This window comes from Lissotriton helveticus, chromosome 2_1 (genome assembly GCF_964261635.1).
Source record: "Lissotriton helveticus chromosome 2_1, aLisHel1.1, whole genome shotgun sequence".
Classification (NCBI taxonomy): domain Eukaryota; kingdom Metazoa; phylum Chordata; class Amphibia; order Caudata; family Salamandridae; genus Lissotriton; species Lissotriton helveticus.
Window position 1 is genome coordinate 1998074929 of NC_136059.1, and position 25039 is coordinate 1998099967.

General features: G+C 44.6%; 1 protein-coding gene across 3 annotated transcripts in view; it reads right to left on the reverse strand.

Moving 5' to 3' along the window:
- Positions 1-25039, reverse strand: part of LOC144819003 (lecithin retinol acyltransferase-like) — a 1051137-nt gene that overhangs the window by 383563 nt on the left and 642535 nt on the right. The window lies entirely within an intron of this gene.

Genomic DNA, 25039 nt, shown 5'->3' on the forward strand with positions numbered 1-25039 from the left:
GGAAGTGACATCCCATTCTGTATTTCACCAATGACAGCTCAATAATTGACATTGCTGAATTGCTGTAATACCTGCATGATTAATATAACGACACAAACAGACAACCGTCTAGTCCAGATACCACGTATGTTAGGGTGCTGACCTTTAAAAGGGATGGGATGTAATACTGAATTACCCTGAATTGTAGCAAACAAGTGACACTAGTAAAATAGACCTCTTTTAAGATGTTTCAGGGAGGTGGCCTTTCTGTAAGTAATGTTATTTTCCAATGTGGCCCTAGTGCGTTTTAAGGCACAATTTTACCATAAATTTGCTAAAAAGCTGTATGCTCTGAAAGAGCACTCATTACATACTCAAATCCTGTCATGGTGTCCCAAACCAATGAATCCTGGTGCTCCCCAGACTTTGTTATGGTTGGCCCCATGTTTCATATCTCCATTTTGCAAGAGTCAGCCAAGGGTGACTCCTTATGCCACAAATCACATTCAATATGCCAGTATCAGAATTGTGCCATTAATGCTGCCCATAAACCATGGATGAGCCTTTAATTTAATTTAATTGTGGGTTTATATAGCGCTAGGAATCGACTCCCGGAGGAGTATCTCCACGCTTCGACCGTTGGGGAACCCGTCCTGGCTCACCCTGAGAGATGGCCCCTGATGGGTATCTCTAAGGTGCGACCAAGCATCCCCGGCGGTCTGGGGGGGCCGTTGTGAAGATGAGGCAAGCTGATGCCCAGAGTTGCCGAGTGTGGTTTCTGACTAGAGTAGGCACCGAGGCGAGAATTATTGAGTCCGCTGACCCTGGTCCACGACCCTGCCGCGTCGGGAATCGAACCCTGGTCCCGGGCCGTTCTCTGCTTACGGGTCTGCCGCCTCTAACCAGTGAGCCACACTTCTCCATGTTCATCTCCACTTCTTATGTCAAAAATGACCTCTAGAGTGTAAGCGCCAGCATTTTGCCATGATTGCCCCTTTCCAGTTGTATGATGGAACAGCGCATGCCTGAACCACACGTTCTTAACCATTACCACGTCTTTACCACGCATGCCTTTACTGCGCATTCTCATGGTAAAGACACAATTGGTGAAGGGACATGTGTGCTAAAGATCATACCTTTTCCCCCAGCTCTGAAAACTGTCCCTTTCCCCCCACCCACCGAGCCCTAAGAAAACAAGCATTGGCATAGCCAATAGGTCTCGCTTTTGGGACCTTATAAGTATTTAGTTATGCAGCACAATATCCTTGGTGCAACAACATCAACTGCTGCATGGCTAAACACTTATAAGGTCCCAAAGGCGAGACCTATTGGCTATGCCAATGTTTGTTTATTGAAGCTCCTTAACGTTTACTGAACATGGCACAGAGAAGGCTTAAGAAAATAGTGAGATACAGGGGGAGATATAAGATATATATATAAAATATATAATTAAGATATATAAGATATATAATTAGAATAAGAGTGTGTGACAAAGAGAAAGAGACAAAAAAAGAGGAAGAGTATGAGGATGGTTTTAACATTTGTGCCATAGCAACTTTTCGTTTGTAATCCGGCCCTTAACCTGGCTCACCAAATAATTTTTAGTCAAGTTTGCGCTGAGAACATATAGATGACAAAACTGTTATAGGGAGCGCAGTTAGATGTCCATATAGCTGGTTACAATACATGCTTATTAACTGTTTGGCGTGTTTGCTGAGAGCAAGAACTACTGTGGGCTGTTTTGTTTGCTTACACTAACAGCACATTGAGTACAACACTGTAAAGGGAACTCAGTTAAACGTCCATGTAGTTTGCTACAATATAGGATTACTAACTCTTTTTATTTTTGCTGAGCGCACCAAGTGATGCAGAGTGTGTAGGTGTTATAAGCAAGCACCAATGTAAAGGGCAGGGGAGCTGGAAACCGAAGCAATGCATCGAACGAAATGGCAAAGTAAAGCAAGCTTCTGTGTAAGTCTGGTGGCTGGGTCCATAAGTATACAAATAATAGCGGCAAACACACAGCAGTCTTTAAGAACTTAATTGCTATATAGTATGAATAAGGCAGTGGTATAATGGAGATGTGGGAGGGTTGTAGCTAAAAGGAAAATAAAAACTTAGCCTCAGAAGCAACGCTAATGTGTTGATGCAGAGGCATGGATCACTAAGAATGCGGTCTGAGAAATGCCGTTGCGAAAACGAAATGTAAAACACGCCAAAAGCAAAGCAGTTGCTACAGCGAAAGAGCTGTAGCTAAAACCAAAATATAGCCTCGAAAAAATCACCTTCTGTGGAAAGCAAAGCTGTAGCTGCAGTATTTCGCAAAATTAAGCCACCATTAACAAGCAAGCAGCAAGCACTAACGTAAAGGGCAGGGGTGATCGTACAAAGGTGGTGGGGGAGGGCTGTAGCTAAAATGTAAACAAGAGACGGCCTGGCGCCGTCAAAGTGAAAGTACGGCTGGCCGTCAGCAGTGAATAAATTAGGGAGTAGAAATGCCTGAGAGTGCGAAATGATGCCTTTGAAGTGAAGCTGCTGGCGGCAGATGGCTGTCTTTCCTGTGCACGCGCTTTTCTATGTCAATGCGCTTGCGCATTGAGCTCCTTTTCACGGGCACTGCATGGAATCGCCTCAAATCGCCTGATCTCGGTAAGCTTTGTTTAAGCACCTATATATCTCGCTCCCGCTCAATGCGCATGCGCATTGAGATAGGTCGCTCGACCTAAAAACGGCCCCCCGGCTCTGAGCCCTAAAACTGTCCTCTACATCCATAAAGTTCCCAGCCAGCCCTGAGGTCTAAAACTGCCCAGCCCTTAAAACAGTCCCTTTCCCCCCCATCCTGAGCCCTAAAAACTGTCCCCAGGCCCTAAAAACTACCCAGATCGAAGCCTCCGACCCTGAGCCCTAAATTCTGGGTCTTACTCCTGTAAACTACCCCACCATGAGGCCTTAAATTGCCACCAGCCCTGAAAACAGTCCCTTACCTTGCTCCGCCCTGAGCTGTACAAGCTGACCCCAAGCCCTAAACAGGATGCTGACCCCCACCCTGAGCCCTAATAACTGTCCCCAGTTGGCAGGGTATGCCCAGACGTGGGTCCCTTGCTTACTTTGCCACTGGATTCAAGATAGCCTGGCTGATGAGGGTTATGAACCCGAAACCGGTCCCAGGATGCTTGTTTCCGGTCCAGGGAAGACATGGCTTGGCAGTTCGGGCTGGACTGTTCCCATGAGGCACAGAGTCAGACTGATTTGCATATGGCCATGTCTGAACTGGGGTGGTGGAGTGAGCGAAAGAATGATGATGGATTAAACCCAGATCAGTTGACTGGGGGTGAGTGTTTGATTTGTTCAAGCGCTCCGTCCATCATCCCCTTTGGTATCACTTTGTTCGCCCTAAGTTAGCAGGGTATGCCCAGACGTGGGTCCCTTGCTCACTTTGCTACTGGATTCAAGATAGCCTGGCTGATGAGGGTCATGAACCCGAAACCAGTCCCTGGATGCTTGTTTCCGGTACAGGGAAGACATGGCTTGGCAGTTCAGGCTGGACTGTACCCATGAGGCACAGGGTCAGACTGATTTGCATATGGCCATGTCTGACCTGGGGTGGTGGAGTGAGCTAAAGAATGATGATGGATTAAACCCAGATCAGTTGACTGGGGGTGAGTGTTTGATTTGCTCAAGCGCTCCGTCCATCATCCCCTTTGGTATCACTTTGTTCGCCCTAAGTTAGCAGGGTATGCCCATACGTGGGTCCCTTGCTCACTTTGCCACTGGATTCAAGATAGCCTGGCTGATGAGGGTTATAAACCGGAAACCGGTCCCAGGATGCTTGTTTCCGGTCCAGGGAAGACATGGCTTGGCAGCCCGGGCTGGACTGTTCCCATGAGGCACAGGGTCAGACTGATTTGCATATGGCCATGTCTGAACTGGGGTGGTGGAGTGAGCTAAAGAATGATGATGGATTAAACCCAGGTCAGTTGACTGGGGGTGAGTGTTTGATTTGCTAAAGTGCTCCGTCCATCATCCCCTTTGGTATCCCTTCTAAATAGCCTCTACCCCCTTGAGCCCTAAAAACTCCCCACCCTGAAAAACTACCCCCAAACCCCTATACCCGGCCACACTCATCTCAAAAACATCCTCTCCCAATCCTTCCTCTTCCTGTCTTCCAGTGCCCACCCATCCACTCTGCATGTATACCGCGCATTGCCTTTACCATGCATATGCATTGTTAGGGCATGTGCCTGGTTAAGGCAAGCATGGTTTGGCTTGTGGAGAAATGGCACATGTGGCTGAGCCTGTGTTATTAAGACCCTTGCCCCCTTCCATGTACCATGGTTATAGTCCCTTATGAAAAGAAATACCTTCACTGTCCCACAAACATTTTGTCACCTGTGCCCTTTATGCCAAGAGTTGCCTCAAGTATACCACCACCAGCATTTTTCAACGTGTGCCCCATAGGCCAAGATTTCCCTCTTGAATGCCACACTAGCCTTTTTAATGAGTACCCATTATGCCAAGAATTTCCTCTAGTATGCCAGTACCAGTATTCTTCCATGGGTGCCCATTATGCCAAGAATTAACTCCAGTATGTAAGTGCCATTGTACTGTCAAAGGTGTCTACATTGCTAAGAAGTGCCTCCAGTATAATCTACCAGTATTTTGCCATGTAAATCTTCGGTTTGCCAGGACCAACAGCAGATGTGCAGGCTTAACACTACATTCACAATTACTCCTCATTCATGTGTACTCACTTGCACTCATTCAGTCTCACTCACGTCTTCCACTGACTTTTACTCATTCTTGCTCATATACATTCTTACTCATTCTTACCTTAAATCTCTCATATATTCTCTCTCACTAACATTCACTTGCACTCACTCTTACTTTCGCTCCCTCGTTCTTTCTCTCTCTTATTTTCATTCATTTTGACTCACTCATTCACATTCACTCACTCCTGTGTTTTCCTTCTCTCACTCACGTGCACCCACTCTTACTTATTCTCACTCATCTCAACTCACTCATTCTCTCTTACAGACATTCTCATTCATCTTTAATACTTCCTCATGATCATTCGTATTCCTTTCCAGTCCCCCACTCTTACTTGCAGTCACTCTTCTTCTCACTCATGCTCACTTACTGTCACTGATTCTCACTGATTCTCACTCACTAATTGTCACTAACATGCTCACTTACTGTCACTCAGTCTCACTCACTAATTGTCACTGACTTTCACGTACTTACTTTCTCACACACATACACACACTTACACACACAAAAAATGCTCACACATATGCATGTGATCTCCCTCACACAAAATCACTCTCACCAGCAAGCATGCACACAACATACATTTAAAAGCATGTGTTTGCTTATATCACCTGCCAGGAAAGGCCTTTTTGCAGCTAGTGCTACTCTGCTTTTAGTTACACTAATAGTGAATTGTTAATATTATTTACTATTAGAAAAATAAAAATTGGACAGAGAGCAAGCAGAATGGAGCCTTGACAACCATAATGGAGAGTTGACCGTGCGTATTTGGCATTGGTTTTGCAACTCTGAGACAAGGGGTCCCAAAGGAGGTGCCAGAGGTCGGAAGGGGCAAGCCAAGAGTCACAGTTGAGACCCCCAAATAAAGGCCACGATTGGTATGCTCTCTATGTCCCATTAGCTTTGCCTTTCTGTACATGCCTATAATAAACCCAGACCTATTAGAGTTGTCATTGTTTTTGGATGTTCAAATATTTCTACGTCAGCTGTGAGGGGCCTCTTGAAGGGTACCTGTTTTATGTTAGGGGAGGATATCTTGTTAGATGAGCAATTCTGATGTTTCCTTCTGGTACTCTTGTCTCTCCGGTAGTCACAGAATTAGGTGCAATGCATTATGAATATTTATATATTTATAAGTTAATTGCAGTTATTTGCAACCATAAAATAAGTATCACTTGAAAAAGTCTGCATTGAAGCTATTCATAAAGAACTCTGCAAGCTCTATTAGCATGGCAATAGATATTGCTCTAAGTAAATCTAAGTCTCAAAATGAGTTGGTCTGTGGTAGTGCCTTGGGGAAAAGGCCTCAACCTTATTTAATCTGGAATCCCCCACATGGGACTAGAAGACTGATGCTTTTTTTTAGAATTAATCTGTTGCCCTTAAGAGATGTTACTGGCATGTGGGATAAAATCCAGAAAGAGTAGAGAATTTGTGAATTATGTTATACTAACATCCAGGATCTTAATCATGTTTTATTTGTGTGTCCGGAATTACAAAGGGCCAGGCGCTTGTTTTAAGACCATCATTTATTAAATTTAATATTCATTCAGCCCAGGAGGCCAGAAAATTTGTTTTATCGCCACAAAATGAAATGGTCTGTTGTAGGATACTCCAATTTTTTAAAACTGTTTTGGCTCTTTATTAGGGTTTATTTAAAATCTCGCTATTAGTTGCCATTACTGTACAAAAAGTATATTCACCCTTCTGCTGCATTTTTTAATCTATTGCTGTATTTTAGGAAAACAGGGAAATATTTTTTGTATTGTATTTAAAATTGTCTGTTTTATTGTATTGATGCATTTTGTGGACCTCCGTTGGAGTTCCTTAACAAATAAAACTTTTTGTATTTGCTGGGAAAAATTTGTGGGCAGAAGACCATGTAAATATTGCAGCGTCGATGTACATATGAGGGATTTCATCAAGCAAGTACAACTTTACCAAGCATCTTCCACCTTTCCCACCCCTCCTTCCATCCCAAACCTTTCTGACTATCATGAACACCCAAACATACTTCCCAAACTTTCACCCCCCCTTTTTAGCCATGTCATCCAAGTAAAAAGCACATACAATAACTATTTACAAAAGCGATATTATTACTTCCCCTTTTGAAATCCACTCCTATCATTCTATATATTTTCCAAACCGTATTAAACAAACAAGAATTCAATAGCACAAATATAACACAAAAAAAACAAATTATAAAAATAAATTGTTCGAACCTACTAACTACTAATCTTGAATACCAGGGTAGGGTGCTACTCGCCAAAAATGTGCTTCAAACCTCTATTTACAAAAAAAAATAGATAAACAAGCATTGCCAAAACTAGTTGATAATAGGTTTTATTGTCTGCAGTTGTTTTAGTGACCACTAGGTGGCAATGAAATGCAGTAAACAGATAAGTTACTCTCTGTAATGAATCATTTTAGTGGATACTCTCTCTACCTAACCACAGATTCCTCAGCTTGTGAATATTCTCAAGGCACCAGACTGGATCCAGAATCTTTGAGTAGTACTCCTGTGTACCAGTAGGTGGCATTGTGCAGCTCTGCTCTGACATCTTCCAATCTGGAAGTGAGAAGCGAAGTTGCATTTAAGTGATGCACTCTGATGTCAGTTGCTTTCTTAAGCTGTTCCTGCCCTCTGACAGAGTCTCTCGATAGATTGGCATGACCAGTGTGCAGATTTCTAGAGTGGGACCTTTTTAGATGGAACTGAGCCCAGTTCACGGAGCTTGGAGGCAGGATGGTCAGTGAGAAATCTGTTGTTAGACTATCCAACAGAAAGATCTTTACTGAAGGCAAGTAACTTGTTCTGCTGATGGATGCTTTTAACCATATATTTCACATCTTGTGAATAGATACCATAACAGTACATCCCCCGGTGATGGGTCTGAGCACTGGCATAGACCAAATTGGCCAGCAGGACTGAGCAGAAAAATGCCCCTCTAGATGGAATTGACAATTGAATCAGTGTTGCTTTGTGATGTGTGTGCCGACACCTACTTAGCCAACTGGTAAATGGCGAGGACGGGTTAAGGCAGTGGTAGCAGCCTTAGCTCTGGTGGAAAGAGCCCATAAGCCTTCTGGAGGCTGATTCTTTTTCATTTCATAGGAGAGCTTCATGAAAAGAACAATTCATTGGGCGAAGCTTTGTTTTTGTGCTGCATTGGCCTTCCTTGCCAGGAGAAACCTGCAAAGAACTGATCATCTACCTAATGGCCTTTGGTTTGATCAATATACAAGCTTAGTGACTCCTTCAGGTTCAAATGATGACACCTCTCTTACTCCTTAGAGGGATGAGGTGGGGCAAAGAATGCCGGAAGGGTGATAACTTGCCCGACCTGAAAATGGGGGGATCACTTTCAGTAGAAAGGAAGGTCGGGTCCTCAACACCAACTTATCTGGGAAGAATGCAATATAAGGTGTGTTTAGAGAAAAAGCTGGCAGCCCGCTCACATGCCTAGCCAAGAAAGTCTATTTTCAATGTCAGAAGTTTTAATGTACAACTCTGCAGTAGCTCAAAAGGAGTGCACATCAAAAAGCAAAAACGAAGGGCCTGATTTAGATGTTGAAACAACACGAAATTGGTAGCCAGGCCTAAGAAAAGGGCACTTTACAAATTCTCTAGGAAAAAGTAACAAATTATATCATATATTGCTGGTGCCCTAAGAAAAAGGGGTTGGCTACTAAACAACCCCATTTGTTGCCTTTCAAGACCGGAGGGTTAGTAACTATAAGCAACAGTTTTGAGTACTCGAAGTTGAAACAAAGTCCAAAGTCCAAACCAAGGGTCATAAACTTTTAGTCTACTTTAATCCACCTCATCAATTCAAGTCAAGGGGAAATTTTCATGGACATCCAATTGGAACAGCAGTTCCAAAAATTAAGACTTTCAGGGAACAGGTGCTTTATTGAATAGCACATTGTGCCTTGACTTCTTCAGGGCTGTAAGTTTAAGTAAACAAATCTTATTACAGTCTTACAATTCAGTCACAGATAATCACTGTCACCCATCATAGAGTCAAAACAAAATGTCGCATGAGTATAAAAACTCATTGAAAGTGATTCACTTAACAAAAATTAAATACACCATTTTAATAAATGGTCTTCTATCGCAAGGTTAAGATCAAACAAAGATGAAAGTATGCCGGAATAATTATAGGTGCTCATAATATCCCTTAATGAGCAGTTGATATGGAGAGGGATAACAGAAAAAAAGGAAGTTCTGAGAAATACATCTCCCAGCATGCAATATTCCCATTTTCGAGTGCCTGACCTCCAAATTAACAGTGTCCTTGTGTCAGGGCCAAAGCTAATGAAATAAGAACCTGATGTAGAGAGTAGACGATACAAATCTAATATCAGAAATATCAATGTTCTCGGGATCGTACTTCCAACATTCTCATATAAAATTCTGCATAAGGAAAACAAAACACAATATATGTACATTACTCATAGTACGCGAACATTAGCTAGTTTCAAGAACATAATAGTAACCATATGAACTCCATATTATGCGCAAAATAAATTAAAAGAAGACTATTGCATTGCTGACGTAGATGATGGCAAAGCAAATTTCTGCACGAAGAATGAACAAAGACAGCAAAAAAATGTAAAGTGATATCTCGACCTCCCCACCACAGTCAAGCCACATCTCTATGGGCTGATCTAGACGATCACACTGTGTAGTTGTGCACCATCAGACTTAAATAGAGCACTGTGTGAGTAAATAGGTAGCAATATATGGCCTTAAACAAGACATCATCTATGTCGTAATTACATGGTCACATCACAAATATCAATGCAATCGCAAACACGCTCATCACGGGCTTACTGTGCGTAGAAAAAGTAGCAAGTCAAGAGAGTGCTCCCCGTAAGTATCAACGTAGACCATAAGCGCCATATTGAAAACTCTATATGTATCTTCATCTAAAAATCACGTGACCTGCAAAAGTATAAAAGTGTTGGCTATCTTGAAATGGAAAAAGGTCTACAGAAATAAATCAAAGCTTCTTGTGCTGCACCATATTGTGATAACATTTAAACAATCTTGCCTGCTGAATAATATTGACATTCACTCAGTAAGTATATGGTTATGGTATTTAGATCTTGGCGGGACTGGTCCCGCCGTCGTTTTTTCTGTAGTATTTCCACACGCCGGCTTGGAGATCCATCTGCTCTATTTAGATGTTGGCAGGTCTTTGGAGGGAAGACCATTGTAGTCCCCACACTTCCGCCAGGATTTTTCTCCCTCGTCAAAGGCATCAGAGACAGAAGTGGCTATTGGAGGGAGTCTGGCCAAGAGTCCCGCCGTCGAGATTACGATGTACCTTTCCATCGAGGCAACTGTGGTAGCGAAACCTCCAAACTTGTGTTAGCAGAAATGATAAAAAAGAGATAAACATTTACCTTTTTTTAGGTTCCCACTTCCATTTCTGTCTTGAACCCCATCGTCCAGGTCATTCCTGTGATGCTACCACTTCACCACGATGCTCAGCCACCCCGTTGTCGCCTGAATCTGAGGTAGGATTCTGTGTCTCTTGTCTCACTATGAATTGTGTTATAACATTTACTTTCTCCATGTGTATTTATGCATTGCTTCTACATGCAATTTGTTATGTGTCATGCTTGAGTGTACATCTGAGCACTGATTGTGGTAAAATGTACACACTTGTATTAACACATAGAAAAATATTTTTTGTGGTGGTGGTTGTGGGTGTTGTGCTTGCGGTGCCTGTGGATGTATTTACAATAGTGTGTACATGTTGTTGGTGTTCAATGCTATATTTGTACAAAAAGGGCATTACACATTGCCCACATATACATTATGGCACATTCACAACATATGTATGTGTATTGAGACAATCATATGTTGTACTTACCTGCCTACACCCCAGTAGGGCCTCACTCCTTTAAGACCCCAATGCCAGGACATCACCAGCTTAACCATAACATCTAAATAGGCTCGGCACAAGCCCGCTGGCCTGACGGCGATGGAGTACTGTTAGCCAGCATAGAAGACCACTGCCGGAATCTGTCTATTGCTGCAACATCTAAATACGGTGGGCGGACCGCCGTCTGTTCTACAAAGTACTTGGAACCGCCACCACGGAGGGACGACGTCTATGGGACAAGCTCTAAATCAGGCCCTAATTTAAAGTTCCATTGTGGCATCACAAAGGGTGATGGCGGAAACAAGTGTTACAAATGTTTCAAAATTCTCCATCAAAACATGTGACTTTAATAAAGAAGGCTAATCCATCAACCATAAAAAATATGAAAGAGCTGACAAATAGCTCTTACCATGCCCAATGAAACTTTTTACTGGGAAATGAACAAAACAAACAATAAAACTTTAGACAAATTGACTTGCAGGGGATCAAAATGGACTGTGAAGCACTACATCGCAAATTTGTCCCAATGACTGCCATGCATGGATTTTGTAGCGGGACGCCTTACCACAAGATGACATCAACAACCTCAGGAGGAAGGTCGTAGGAGGTCAACTGCTGCCGCTCAGTGTCCAAGTTGGAAGCTAAAGTCAGATGAGACAGAAGACCTGGTCAGTCCAGAAACATCCAATACAATATGGAAGTCAGATTTTTAATAAAGATTAAGAAAAAATACATTTTAGAAAGTCACCCTTCACCTGCTTGAACTGTCAGAACACCAATTAATATAAGCCTCTGCAGGCTCCCAGCAAGCAATTAACCTTGAATGGGTGTGAATAGATATGAAACCCAGGAGAAGAAAGGCTGACCTAAATTAGCAGATGACTTGTTTGAACCCCAGAGAATATGCAAGGTGTGGGCTGTAGGCATCCTTTTGGGAACTACCATGTAAAATCCTGCTTTGGTGTCAAATCCTGCTCGAAAGGACTGCTGGGCTGACGTACAACACTCGGGCACACATGAAAGGGCAGAGAAGAGGATGCCAAGACAATTGTTGTAGATCCACTGTCTGATTGCTGAAGGACTCTGTGTTTTTTCTACCAGATTTCTTTCCCTAGGTATATTGTGGGTAAAGCGGCTGCCTCAAACTAAAGTTTAGAGTTAGATGTGGAAGGACACTAGATTGCCATAGTACACTCCCTGCACATCCTTCCAGCCCTCAGAGACCAAATTTAGTGTGGCCTAAGACTTTTGCTATCTTAAAAATGCCCAAAAAGGGCAGGCTTGGCCCCAGAAATGTTTACCCCATTGGTTAGGGCATGCCCCATATTCATTCCCACCCACTAGCGAGTGCCAGGAGCAATCATGGTACCTTCAGGCACCCACTTCCAAACACTTCCTGAATCTGTGGAGGATCAGAAGAGGACTGGTGCTACTAGACCGATCCACTGCATTCCATAGAGCCTCACATACCATCTCGCTTTGTCTGTCTGTGCCCTGAAGGACTGGACCTGCTACCGACTGTACCATAGACAAAGAAGTGGACTCCAAGGGTCATGAGGCAGACCTTTTTTTCAATCTACAGGCAGACAGCAAGCTACAAGAGGTCTTTTCCTGGAAGTACCCAGCTGACTCTGCTTTTGGCCTCTGCTTGACACCCTGTGAGTTTCTAAGTGCCTTTCTTGAGGTCCTGGGGGTGCTTTAGAAATGTACTCTTTTGGTCGATTGGATTTAATGGACTAACTCACAAGGTAAAATCTTTAACCAGGATGAACCTGGTTGATGAATCTGACCCACACTCCTTCGCAGTCAGCCTCAATTTGGACCTAGATCCTAGACTACCACGGCCATTAACTTTGTTGTCTTTAGTGCTGTTTCTATTTAAAATGTTAACATTTCTATTGCCTTTTTCCCTTATAGGTTTTTTGTCATTTTGGTGTCAATGTAAGTATTAAAACATACTCTATTTCGCTAATTTGGTTTGGGATTTCTTTTGCTTTGTCTTTTGAATTTATTATTGTTTTGGTACTGCATACTTTACACATTTCCCTAAGTCAAGCTTGTCTGATCTGTGCCGCAGCTATCCTTGGGTTGAGGTCAGTTTAATGTATTGACTTTTGGGGATTACCCTGAAATGGGTTGTGATTATTCCTTGAGGTGGGTAGTGACCCATGCCAAATAATATTCCATTTTCTTCCAATACTTAACAGGTGGTTTCTATGGATAGCTCAGACACAGCTACCTTTGATACTTTTCATCAACAGATTCTCACTTCGATTTCTGAGGTTCTTTTTGGACTTCCTGAAGGCTTCAACTGCAACAATGATCTTCCATAGGAATGACTTCGGGGATGGGACCCTACTTAAATTTTTTTAAACTGAGCACTTAAAACAGGGCATTAGATATTTTAGAGTTATATCTAACTTTCTATGTAATTCACTTTTCCATTGAAAATAAACACTTAAAAATAGGTATCATTGTGCAGGGAATTGGAGATTGAGATCTGCGCATGGGTGGGCAGAATCACGTTGTCTACTGATATGTGGATGATGCATTGATCTACCTCCATTCGCTCCAGAAGTAGGTGCCATCACTGATGAGACATATGGTGGCTTTTGGTCGAGTATCCAGTCTATGAGTCAATATCTGAAAAATCTTTCTGTTCTCATTGGGGAGGATGGCCACGGTACCGCCTGAACTATTGCCTGAGGTTGGTATTTGCAAGGAGGGGATGCGATTTTGCTACCTCGAGCTCATGGCTGCACATAAGGAGGATACCTACAGGCGCCTCAATGTGGACAGTGTGTTGAGAATCCTGACCGGGTCAACTGAATTTTGGAAGACGTTGCCCCTGTTGGTGATCGGGCAGGCAGCCATTACCAAGATGGTCTTCCTTTTTCTTTGTCTATACCTTGTCCAGAACTCGTTCCCTCTCGGGATAGACTTCTTTCATTGCCTCAACAGCCTGTTAATTTCTCTGGGGTGAGCAGGGAAATGTTGTCGGGTCGCCCTGTCGGTTCTTTAGAGGGACATAGAGGAAGGCGGACTGGTGCTGCCAGATATGCAACTCTACTATTTCACAGCACACCTTCAGCATGCTGCTCGATGGCTAACAGACATGGATAATTGGTAGAAACTGTTGTTGCAGGGTATGATCATTAGAACACCTTGGCATGCCTATTGATGAGGGATGCCCTACCTGGTACAGCACACGGCCTGGGTGTTGGGCCTTGCAGTGAAGAAGGTATTACGCAGGGCCCCCGGTCGAGTAGGAACTGCAGATCTGGGACCTCAAACCTTTTTGGTCCATAGAGAAAGATATGTCTATGAAAAGATAGAGAGAGGGGGAATGCCTTCTAGAAGAGGTCCTTTACCCAGGGGAGGTTTTTCTCAAGTTTCAAAATGCACAGGACCTTTGGGTTCAAGATGTGTTGGTGTGGGGGACTGCGGAGGAGCATCACATATGAATCTCCCACTCCGATAAGAGGGCTCCTGAAGCAATAGAGGCTTGGAGTCAGCTGTTGGATGTGTTTAAAACATATGGGGCCTCTAACTCTGACCAGAGTGAATTGCTTATTTAACCCCTATATAGGGTCCATTGATGTCATCTGATGGGGTCACTTCGTTTGGATGTACTTGATGCATGGGTTAGGCTGGCTTGTAGAGTTGGCGTATCCAATTATGTTTATTATGTGCTGCTTGTCAGGGACAGGGAGGCTGGATGGGGAACGCACTGACTGCACATTTTGATATGCACTGAATATCACATTTACTGTTCTGAAAAACGGAAAAATAAAGTTGTTTAAAACAAATTGGGTATTAAAAAATAGTCACCGAGAAACAGCTTTGCACAAACCTCAGATCTCACACATTTCTTCAATATCAAGATACAGTTAATCTGGCAAAGACACATGAGAAAATGGGTGCCCCAGCTCTCTAATGATTGGTAGCAGAAGAGACGTCTGGGAGCTGTGCTTCAGCGTGCTACTGAATATTGCTCACTCCTCCTAGAATCGTCAGAGTATCAGAATTACTAGTCGATGCTGTGATATGCTACTGGCAGCGATTCAGAGTTGCTGCCCTTCGGACAGTCTCGCGAGTACTCTGGCATGTGACTGAATAGGAGCAGACAGACTCATAGACACGGTTCAGTCAATTATGACAACATCATGCTCTTCACATATCCCTGGGGCTTGAGATGTCTGTTGGCTCCGGCCGCTCCAACACTGCTGCTGTTTTGCACCTGCTGTGTCTGTGAGGGAAGCTTACACTTTGGTTGCTAGAGCTGTGTGTGAGGGAAGCTTGCACTACACTGTGGCAACCAGAAAAAGCTCTGGCAAAGCTGATAGGTTTCACGGCTGAGACGTATTGGTTTGCCTGTGATTTTTTTGTTTCTGCATGGATGTAGTGGAAGACCCATGGGACTAAGAGGTCTGAGAATGCTGCTGCTACCTAACCCTGTGGGCCTTGAAATTGTTGGATGACTGCTTTCGGGTCTTGCACCATTGTGCTACTGGCACTTCATTTTATCTGCGGGGGATGCTGTGGCACCTTTACTTGATGCTGAAGGCTGTTTCACACTAGTTCCAGCTTCCCCTCCATTTTATCTGTTGAAGAATCCAACCCTGGGGCCGATACTCCATCAGCAGTCATCAACCATCTGTTATCACATTCTCTGTTGAATAACTGCTGAACTTAGTTCCACTCTTTCTTCTTTCTTTCCATTCTTGGTAATTTTTCTCATATTATTATCGTACATCCTCATACATAGAAACATAATGCATTTATCGAGGCTGTACTTTGTTCAGTTTTGTAAACAAGAATCTTCACTGTGTGCAGCGGGTCTTTCAGTGGATGATAAGAATACGATTGTGCGGAGGCCTAATGGTCTAGTACGAGGTAATCGCAAGTGTTTGAAGTAATAATCGTGTTTGGTAAGGGACGCTTAATTGTCACATGTTGATAGTAAGGCAGTGTGTGTGTCTGTAGGAACACTCCAGCCCTTGTTACAGAATGTACATTCCAAAGGCTTAACCTAATACTTTCGTTCTTCAGCTACTCTAAGAAAAAACATAAATTACGCTCTGTTCAAAAGCCATCTTTCCCAACAAAAAACAAAGCATCTTGTTGTTTTAGCGATGTAATCCGTTTCACAGACCCACGGATTACTTGCTTTGCTTGCAAACCCAGGAATTGGGAAACTTAAAAAAAAATCAAAGATTATTATCACACAAAAATGTAATAAAATAGCATTGCTAGCTCGATCTCGTTGAAAACCGCTTGGTTGAGCTATTCCTGCAAGGCACAATACATTTGTTAAATTGTTTATCACCTGAGGAAAACATTATGGGGTATATTCTCAAGAACGTGAGATAACCATCGCAAATTTAGCTAAACGCAACCTTGCATATTGCAGTCCATCGCAAGAAAATAACACTGTCTTAACATCCAATTCCCAACCCGGCGGCACCATGCGGTAGCAGCAAGATAACGCGCCAAATGACCACGTAAAAACCAATACGATAAACAAAAAATGCGAAACACAAACGTCCAAAAAGTCGCGATGCCACAAAGCGCGATACCAAAATCAGTGAAAACCAGCGACAGGCCTGCAATACCCATGAGCCATGCGGGAAAATACACTATAAAAGCAAAAAAAATAAAAAAAAACATCAAAACCCATTTAAACAGCGTAGCACCATGGATGCACCCGGACCGAGTGCAGAGGACAAGCGGAACTCCACAAGTCCCACGGAGGACCAGCCAGGAACCCCGTGTACGAGGAAGGGCAATGAGAAGAGGAAGAAGAAGACAGGGTTCACTGCTCAGGAAGACCAGATCATCGTCTCAGAGGTGATGGAACACCATCAACAACTGTCCGTCTACTCCAATGCGGCACTGGCAACCCAAGCGGAGATATGGCAGTTCATCGTCACCAAAGTGAATGCAGTCGCAGTGTCGAGTAAGTCAATGCAGGAGGTCAAGAGGGGCTGACATGAAGGGCACAGCCAAACCAAGGAGAAGCTCGCCGCCAACAAGAAGGCAGCAAGGGAGACTGGAGGTGGGCCTCCTGCGCCACAGGAGGGGCTGGATGAGCTGGAGCAAATGGTGTCCACAGTCATCAGTGTGGAGATGGTGGCAGGAGTTGGGGGGCATGGACACAGCTCGAAAGGACCTGACCCAACAGCAACAGGGTGAATAACCACCAGGGACTGGGGGACAGGGGGAGACGGGCACAATGGCACACATGCATAATTATGTGTTGCACACTGCACACCCACAATGAGTGTGGAACACGTCCCTGACACCCTTGGCACACTGCACCACACATAGGAACACCAAGTAGGCCCCCGTCCACTATGTGCACATATGGGTCCCCTCCAAATCACCAACGACACAACCGAGCCATGCACATATGATGGATACAAAAAAGCAGTGGCTTTGTGAGCCACACTGACTATGCAAGTGACACTGCATGACCGATAGCATGGCACCAGCCAAATTACATGACATGGTGCACAAATCAACATGGAGGTGGCCCAGTGCGGATCACATCCGTAAAGGAGCAGCTCACACTCTGACATATCCACGTGCACCCACAACCCATGCCGTCCAATACAGGCAGACGACGTACAATGCACAGGGCCACAGAATCTGTCCAAGAGCACATATGACCCAAGTCGCTAACATTTCACCCCCGCTAAAAGCAAACAATTTAGAGGCACACCGCTTCATAGAGAGAAGGGTACACAAAATCAGAGCTGCAGGGGCAACTCCACCACAATGCAGCACACACACATAGCAATCACAGAACATCAGCATTGACTGCAATGTGGTTCAAAGTGCAATATCTACACCACAGGACAGAAGACACAACAGTTCTGTTGTGCATTGCAACTGGCCACTCACATCTGGCATTGACTGACGCTGTGTGATCATAATGTACGGGTAGTACCACACATCCGTCATGTAGTCGAAAATCCCACTCTCTGCCAACAAATAGCCAGCTCCACCAAAACAGTTACAATGTGCATTGGCATGCAGTCTGTATGTAAACATCTGCAAAGAGTCAACATACAGGGAAAACTCTGTTAACCTGCACCTCCCCTTAACATTGCAGAGGGACAATCAACACTTACTACAGAGCAGACCACAAATCCCATCAATGATGATGAAGAGGACAACCTGCCCATATGTCAAGACACCTTCCAACGGATAATGGACAGCCTCCGCACCCCACCCCCAGGAGCAGAGCAAGCCAGCTGCCTCGAGGTGACCTCACCACTTGCACAGACCAAATACAAGGAAACACACACAACCACGGCTGTCTCCCGGGATCCCCACAAACAATATATGGAATTCCAACGCTGTGTTTTGAGTTGCCAGGTGGAGCTCGCGGATCACCTGCGGGTGGGTTTTGAGCTTGTGGCAGCCAAACTCGAGGTCATACGTGGGTATCTGAGTCCCATCAGGGACCACGTACAGTCCCTAACGGACACCCCCTGTCCGCACCATGCTCACCGACAATCCTTGGCTGACCTCGCTGGGGCCATTACTCGGATACAGGAACTGTCCTGTCAGACAGGAACCAGCGATGACAGCACAGAGTTGGCACAGATGCAGAGGACAATGGAGGCCACGGAGTAGATGCAGGCTGGAAGTATGGCTGCCACGGCTGAACACCAGGGAGATGTAGCTGGGATCTTCCATGCCCTTGCCATTGCTGCCACTGAGCCAGTCCCAGACGACTGCAGCGGGAACTTCGACACACACATCTCCGACCCCTGATGTGTCAGTGGCACCCGGTGATGCAGCCCAATCACCTTCGCACTCAGATGGGTCAGTGGCACCCAGTGATGGAGCTCCATCACCTTCACACCCTGATGTGTAAGTGGCACCCAATGATGCAGCCATTACCCCGCCACACACACCGGACACAGAAGAAGTATCAGAGGAGTAAGATGCACATGGGAATTACTGTGTGAGGAAGGAGGTAGTTGCATCCATCAACTCCAGATGGCCTGTTCCTGCCTGGTTTAGCCCTATGCATCATGCCCTGGGACAAAAGCTCCCACTGTCCCCCGGAATACTCTGCGACATCCAACCTGACCCCGACATGGACTGCCACATCTACACTGCTTGACAATCACACAGCAATACTGCTGCGGACTGCACTCTCCCTCTTCCCAATCACTATTCAATCTCCAAAGGACTCTGTTTGGCCCACCAGCGGGCTCCCATGTTATGTGGGCTTGAATGACCATGTACAGCTCCTGCTCCGTCATTCACCAGAATGTGAGAAAAACATTCGAAGTCACACAGATGTGTCATGAATATGTTCACTCATGTATGACAGTATGACTGGATGTAGGGACAATGATTGCACAAGAAGGTACCCCCTGGTGAATGACATCAATGCCCATGTTTATCCCTGAAACACATGGCCAATTGGATGACTGTGAAGCTGAGTACTAGCCATATCACCATTGCACATTAACAGCAATCCCACAACACCCCAACGTTGGCACACATCCATGTATTGAATAGGACTGTGTGTAGGAATGACCACATCGGTAGCAGGCCAGGAGTGGTGTCGTACATCACATGTGACAACAGAGCACCACATCACATACCTACTCACATACATCTGTTTGGACACATTCTATTATGTTTAATGACATTGATCAACATGGTCAGAGGTTGGACACCATACTCACATGGCGGAAGACACATAAGTGCACTGGTCTGCCAGCATCTATCCCAAAACAATATCTAGCTCACAGACGGGGAGCTGTCAAAAGGGACCCACCCCCATTGTACAAGCATCAGTCAGACGCTCCCTGTGTAGTGACGATGCTCATTGTGGCACACGAGTGGTCCACCTAATCAACACTCATCAAAGTTAGACACCAGTGAAGTTGTGTAGACTTTATTTGCATGTATGTGTCAGTACAGACAAGGCAACGGCCACAGTAGGCAGGGACATGCTTAAGGCACTTGCACGCTGCTGGGGAACCTTTCGAGGTGCAAGACTTGGGGGACAAAAATGTACACAAAATCCTTACAGATGGCAACGGTCTCAGCCCACCTTGCCTTGCTGGACGAGTCATGTGTTGTTTGACGTCTGCCCATTGCCCTGTGTGAGGGGGCACGATTTACAGGCCATGGGGTCTGCATAGTGCCATGCCACCGGACTGTGCCGATTGTCTGCTCTGCTGACAGTGTTCAGGTGAAATGGTCCGACAAGGTCACATGCCGTGCTACATTGCCATGTGTGTGCTCTCCCCCCAGCAGTGTGTTCGAATTTGTAACGTTGACAAACGACACTGTGCTGCTCCGACCATGGAACTGCATCACCTTGCACAGGTGTCTGTTCACATGCGTAGTTCCACGCACATGCATTCAGAGTCCAGACGAAGGCAGACATGTCCTCTGCTGTAGTGGGATATGTGATCATTCCCCACGATGCAAAAAGGTGTTGGGACCTGTGCTCTGGGTGACAATCCAATGTGGCTGCAGGAACGTAGTTACTCGTCCATGAATGCAAACGCAGCCTCATGTGCAATGAGTTTCAAAAGTACGTTGGTGTCAGTTTCAAGGTACACCAGGGTGAGCCAATCCATTAACTGGTCTGGGCAGATGTGCTCAGTCCACGCCGTTTCCCCAATCCGCAACACAGCCCAATAGGGTAGCACCTCGATGTGGTCACTGCACACGAGGAGTTGTGCAATCGCCCATGCGCAACTGCCAGCACATACGCATAAGATCAGGGCATCCCATGCACGGCTACCCCGGTGACACTCCTGTTCGTGGGCCAACAGGGGGCGCACTGTCAGGTCATAATCCATTTCAGCTACCGTTGCGTTGGATAGGCAAACTTCCATGGAGCACTCGAATGTGCATGATCGACAGTGGAACCAGGGCTGGAAGCAGGTGACGTCAGCAAGACAGAAACTCAGACGGAAACTGATTTGCAACACTGCCACTGACAGTGACTCCAACAGATGCAGCCTTCATGCACGGTACAGTTCCACATGACAGGGTTGTGCATGTGCTCGGGAATGCCTGCCATTGCGTTTGTTGGTCTCTTAGCACCGGCAAACCTCAGACCGGCGGCAGTTCGGTGGACGATATGCTACAGCTCTGGGCAAAGAGTCGTATGCGTGTGCGACGTTTGGACGTGTGGGTATTTTTAAACGTATGTGTCAAGGCCATTCCTTGCGGGTGTGGTCGTGCAGGGACTAGTGTGTGTGGGGTGTGGGCACGTTGGTGTTCCCTTGGTGCAGTTAGTGGTGTGGGAGGCATCGGAAGCTGGTATGGTATCTCACGCAGGGTGTGCAAGCCGCATTCAGGACCAAGGTCGGGGGTTCTGTTTTGCCTTCAGCCTTGTGTGTGGAGACAAAGGGGCTTTCATTCCTGATATCAGTCTGACTACTGCTTGCATTTCTTGAATGTGTTGTGGACTTTGCGCTGACTTTGATGCCAGGCCTTCGATTTGGGATGCACAGGTTTCGAGACACTCGCAGCTGTTGGCATATTTGCATGTGCCAAGGTCCCGATTGGCCTTGCGCTCCTTGTTCATGCTCTCTCTTTCTCTCTCTTTCTTTCTCGGTCTCTCTCTTTCTCTCTCTCCCTGTCCTTGGATGAGTGCCTGACACACCTTCTTATCTTGGATATTGGCTTGCAGGCTGTGAGTCACAGATTGTCCAGGGATGCCCTGCCATGACTTTTCAAAATGGTTGTTTGTTGGCAAATGAGGATGTGGCATTTTGTTTGGTCTTGAATGTATGAATTAGGATTTCAGTGCTCACATGTATGTTGATTGTTGCAATTGTGCGACATCAGGCGTGTTCTTTTGTTCATGTTTTCATTCATTTGATGTGCAGTGTCTGTCCTGGGGAGGTGGGGGTGCCTGGGATGGGGCCCAGGGTGGGGGGGGGTCCAGTGGGTGGTGGGGGGGTGTTGTGGCCCTCTTGGGTGTCCGTCACGCATGTTCAGTGGCTCCATGGCATCTTTGTTCTTCAGGTGTGGCTCTGGGCTGGGCTCTCTTCTGTGGTGCAAGTTGTAGTCCGAATTTGCACCACATCGGAGCAGTTGTAAGTTCCCTTGTGATAACGCGCCTTATCGCATGTTTTGTGATCTTATCGCCGATCTTGCTGGTGGTTGAGAATATTGTGGAGTAGTGTTGTCGCAGCTTTTTGCTTGGGAATTCCTACTCTGCATCTCATTAGCGATAGTTGCCGGGGTCATCTGTGGCGATATTTTTTGAGGATGCTATCGCCGGAAAACTGGTGATATGGGCTGTTTGCACCAGCTTGTGAATGGGGCGGTGTATTTATATCGACTTTGGCTGCTATAAAGTGCCAATAACTCGGCGATAGCTCCTTGATAATATGGCCCATTCGGTACTGAAGCCATGTTACCTACCCTCTGTCAGAACTGGCACACTCTAAGACCCTGGTGTACGCAGTCATTCTTCTACATACAAATGAAAATTACCTCTCAAGAAAGTGTATAATAAGATTCCATTAAAATATATAATTTTTATATATTTTTTAAAGAAGAAACTGGGTCCATAAAGTTTGAAAAGAGGTCTGTAGATTTGAAGGACAATTATTTAGGGCCTGATTTAGAATTCAGTGGACGGGATTTACTTTGTCAGTAAAGTACTCCTTCGCCCTGTGGAAGAACCCGCACACCGAATTTAGTGATGTTCACAAGCCCAGAAGACATCTCTTTCACTGCCATCACGGCTGTTCCTCCAAAAGCATTGAAAGTTTGCCGGACGGCTCCGTCAACATGATGAAGCCAAATAACAAACATTCAATATTTTTTTTTATTTTCAAAAAGAAAAATCCCTTTGCAGGATTTTGTTCTTGGAAATTTAAAAGCAATGACCCCCTCGCCATAGAAACTCTCTCATATGGCCTTGGGGTCATAAAAAAGTTCACTGCCCCTTACAGCCAAGTTTTACCTAGCAATGACGGATTGTCCGTTTGACCACCCGCTCTAAATTGGGTGAGCGGTCATTTGGCCAGTTATGCAATTCAATGTACTGCATGCTACAAAACGATATAATATACAATGAATTAATACATTACCTTTCACATTGATTCTCTGCGTCTGGTAAAAGAGCCACTAGATTTTCAGAAAATTAGATAAATATATAGGTGGGTTAGATTATTAGGGTTGAGGCACAGCCGTCTGGAGCCCTTGTCCAGAAAACAAGGAGTCAGAGAAGGCAAATGTGGGGCAGAATAGTGGAGAATGAAAAAGCTGTGTCCAACACAAGGCACTCACAGAAGGATATCCACAGGCCTGGAATGATCTTCAGGGGTGGTGGCGGTGGTGGTGGGGGTTGCGGGGGATTGATATGTTTCCTTGCTTCCGGGCCACACAGAGATGCCGTGGCAGCAGGTCAGGTTTCTTGCAGGCCCCTCAACCTTATGCTCTGGGAAGAGAAGATGTTACCTATACTCCACATCAAAGGCATTGAGGGAATCCCTGGGGCAGTGGAGACTGGTATGTCCAAATAATACTTCTCGAACACTAACCAATTAACCAATTCACCTTCCCTGCACCCTGGCACCTCTATTCTCTTACTCAAATCTCTCTACCCTTAGTATAGCTTTCAAGCACGATGAGCATGAAGCAGTCAGGCTTCAACTAAAACCAATGTGTCAAAGCTGTGCACAAATAGTAAAAAATTGAACACAAACCACATACAAACTTCACAGTCATTTTAACATATTCAAATAACAGCAAAACAAAAGCAATCCAAAAAGAGAAACTAGGAATTCGAAGTTTTAAAGGGGTTAAATTACAAAGCGCCAAGAAAAATATTTGCCTAATGTAAGTCAAACGGACTAAGATGCAATTTCTGGCCAACGCAATAGAAGTCAGGTCAGATACACCAAGTCGACTGGTCCCACAAAAGAATGCAAGTTGAAACCCCCCCCCAAACTTCCAAGTCCCAATGCAGAAAGGCACTTTGAAGAAATGTCTGCATTTTTCTTTAAAAAAATTACAAATTCCCTTTCTGCGTTGGGTCTTAGAAACTTTTTTGTGTAAAAAAACCTGAAGAGCTTTAGGGGGCCAGCCATATAAAGTATGTGACCAGCAGTTGCATGGAGTCTGGCTGAATTTCAGATTCTTCTTGCTCAAAGGTCCCGTACCTCTGAAAAAACAACAAAGTCTCTTTCTGTGTTGGGACTTTGACATTTTTATTTCAAGAACATTGAAAGCTCCATAGCTTTAGAGAGACCAATCTACCTTGGTGTATCTGACCCATGCTCCATCGCAGTCAGCCTCAAAACACGCTTAGGTCTTGGCCTCAGAGGGTCTTTGACCTTTTTGGGTGCTATATTTATCAAATCTTTTACAAAATGATATCTCCAGTTTCACTTAGTGAGTTTTTTTTATTTTGTTCTCATTTTTTTGTTTAAAATTTTACTCATTTTTCTAGTATGTTTACGATTTTTACTGTTTATGGTTGTGATTTCATTACTGTTTTGGCACTACATGAATAGATTGCAAATTGACTTAAGTTAAGTTTGTCTATTTAGTGCCATACCTACCAGAGGGGGAAAGCTCAAATTAATGTAGTGAATTTGTGGATTCACTCGGACAAGAGATGTTAATATTACTTGAGGCGGGCAGTCACCCATTCCAAAAATTAGTCCAATTTCTTACATCATTAAATTATATTTTCAGAACATGCAATCTTACCATCTCAAGGTGTCTAATCTCCTAAATACAATCTATGGGGTAGATGTATCAAGATTCCATTTTGCAATTTCTAAATAGCGATTTTTATGGAATCGCTATTTAGAAATCGCAAAATGGAATGTATGTATAAAATGGCTATTTTTTAGCGATTTCTTAGTCTTCCTTATTTGCGAATTCACAATTTGCGAATTCGCAATTAAGGAATAATTTTCCATGCATTCCTATGGGCGAGGAGGCCCATAGGAATGATTGTGAAATAATTCTCAATTTGCGATTCGCAATTTCCGAATCGCAAATTGAGAATTATTTCAAGGGTGCAGGGGTGTCTCAAAGACACCCTGCTGCACCCCTGAAATGTACATGTGTGTGCATATGGCGCATATACATGCCCTATGGGCATGTTTGTGCGTCACATGCCACCTTCACAAATGTCATATAGGGCATTTTTTAAAGAAATCGCAAATTACCACCAACTACAAGTTGGTGGTAATTTGCGATTTCTTAACCCAAATTCGCAATTTCTAAAACATACATACATCGCATTTAAGGAATCGCAACATTTGCGATTCCTTAAATGCTTAATCAAAATAAGGAATCGCACATTTTTGTGATTCCTTATTTTGCGATTTTTTTATACATTTAAAAAAATGCACAAAAGCCTTATGCGATTC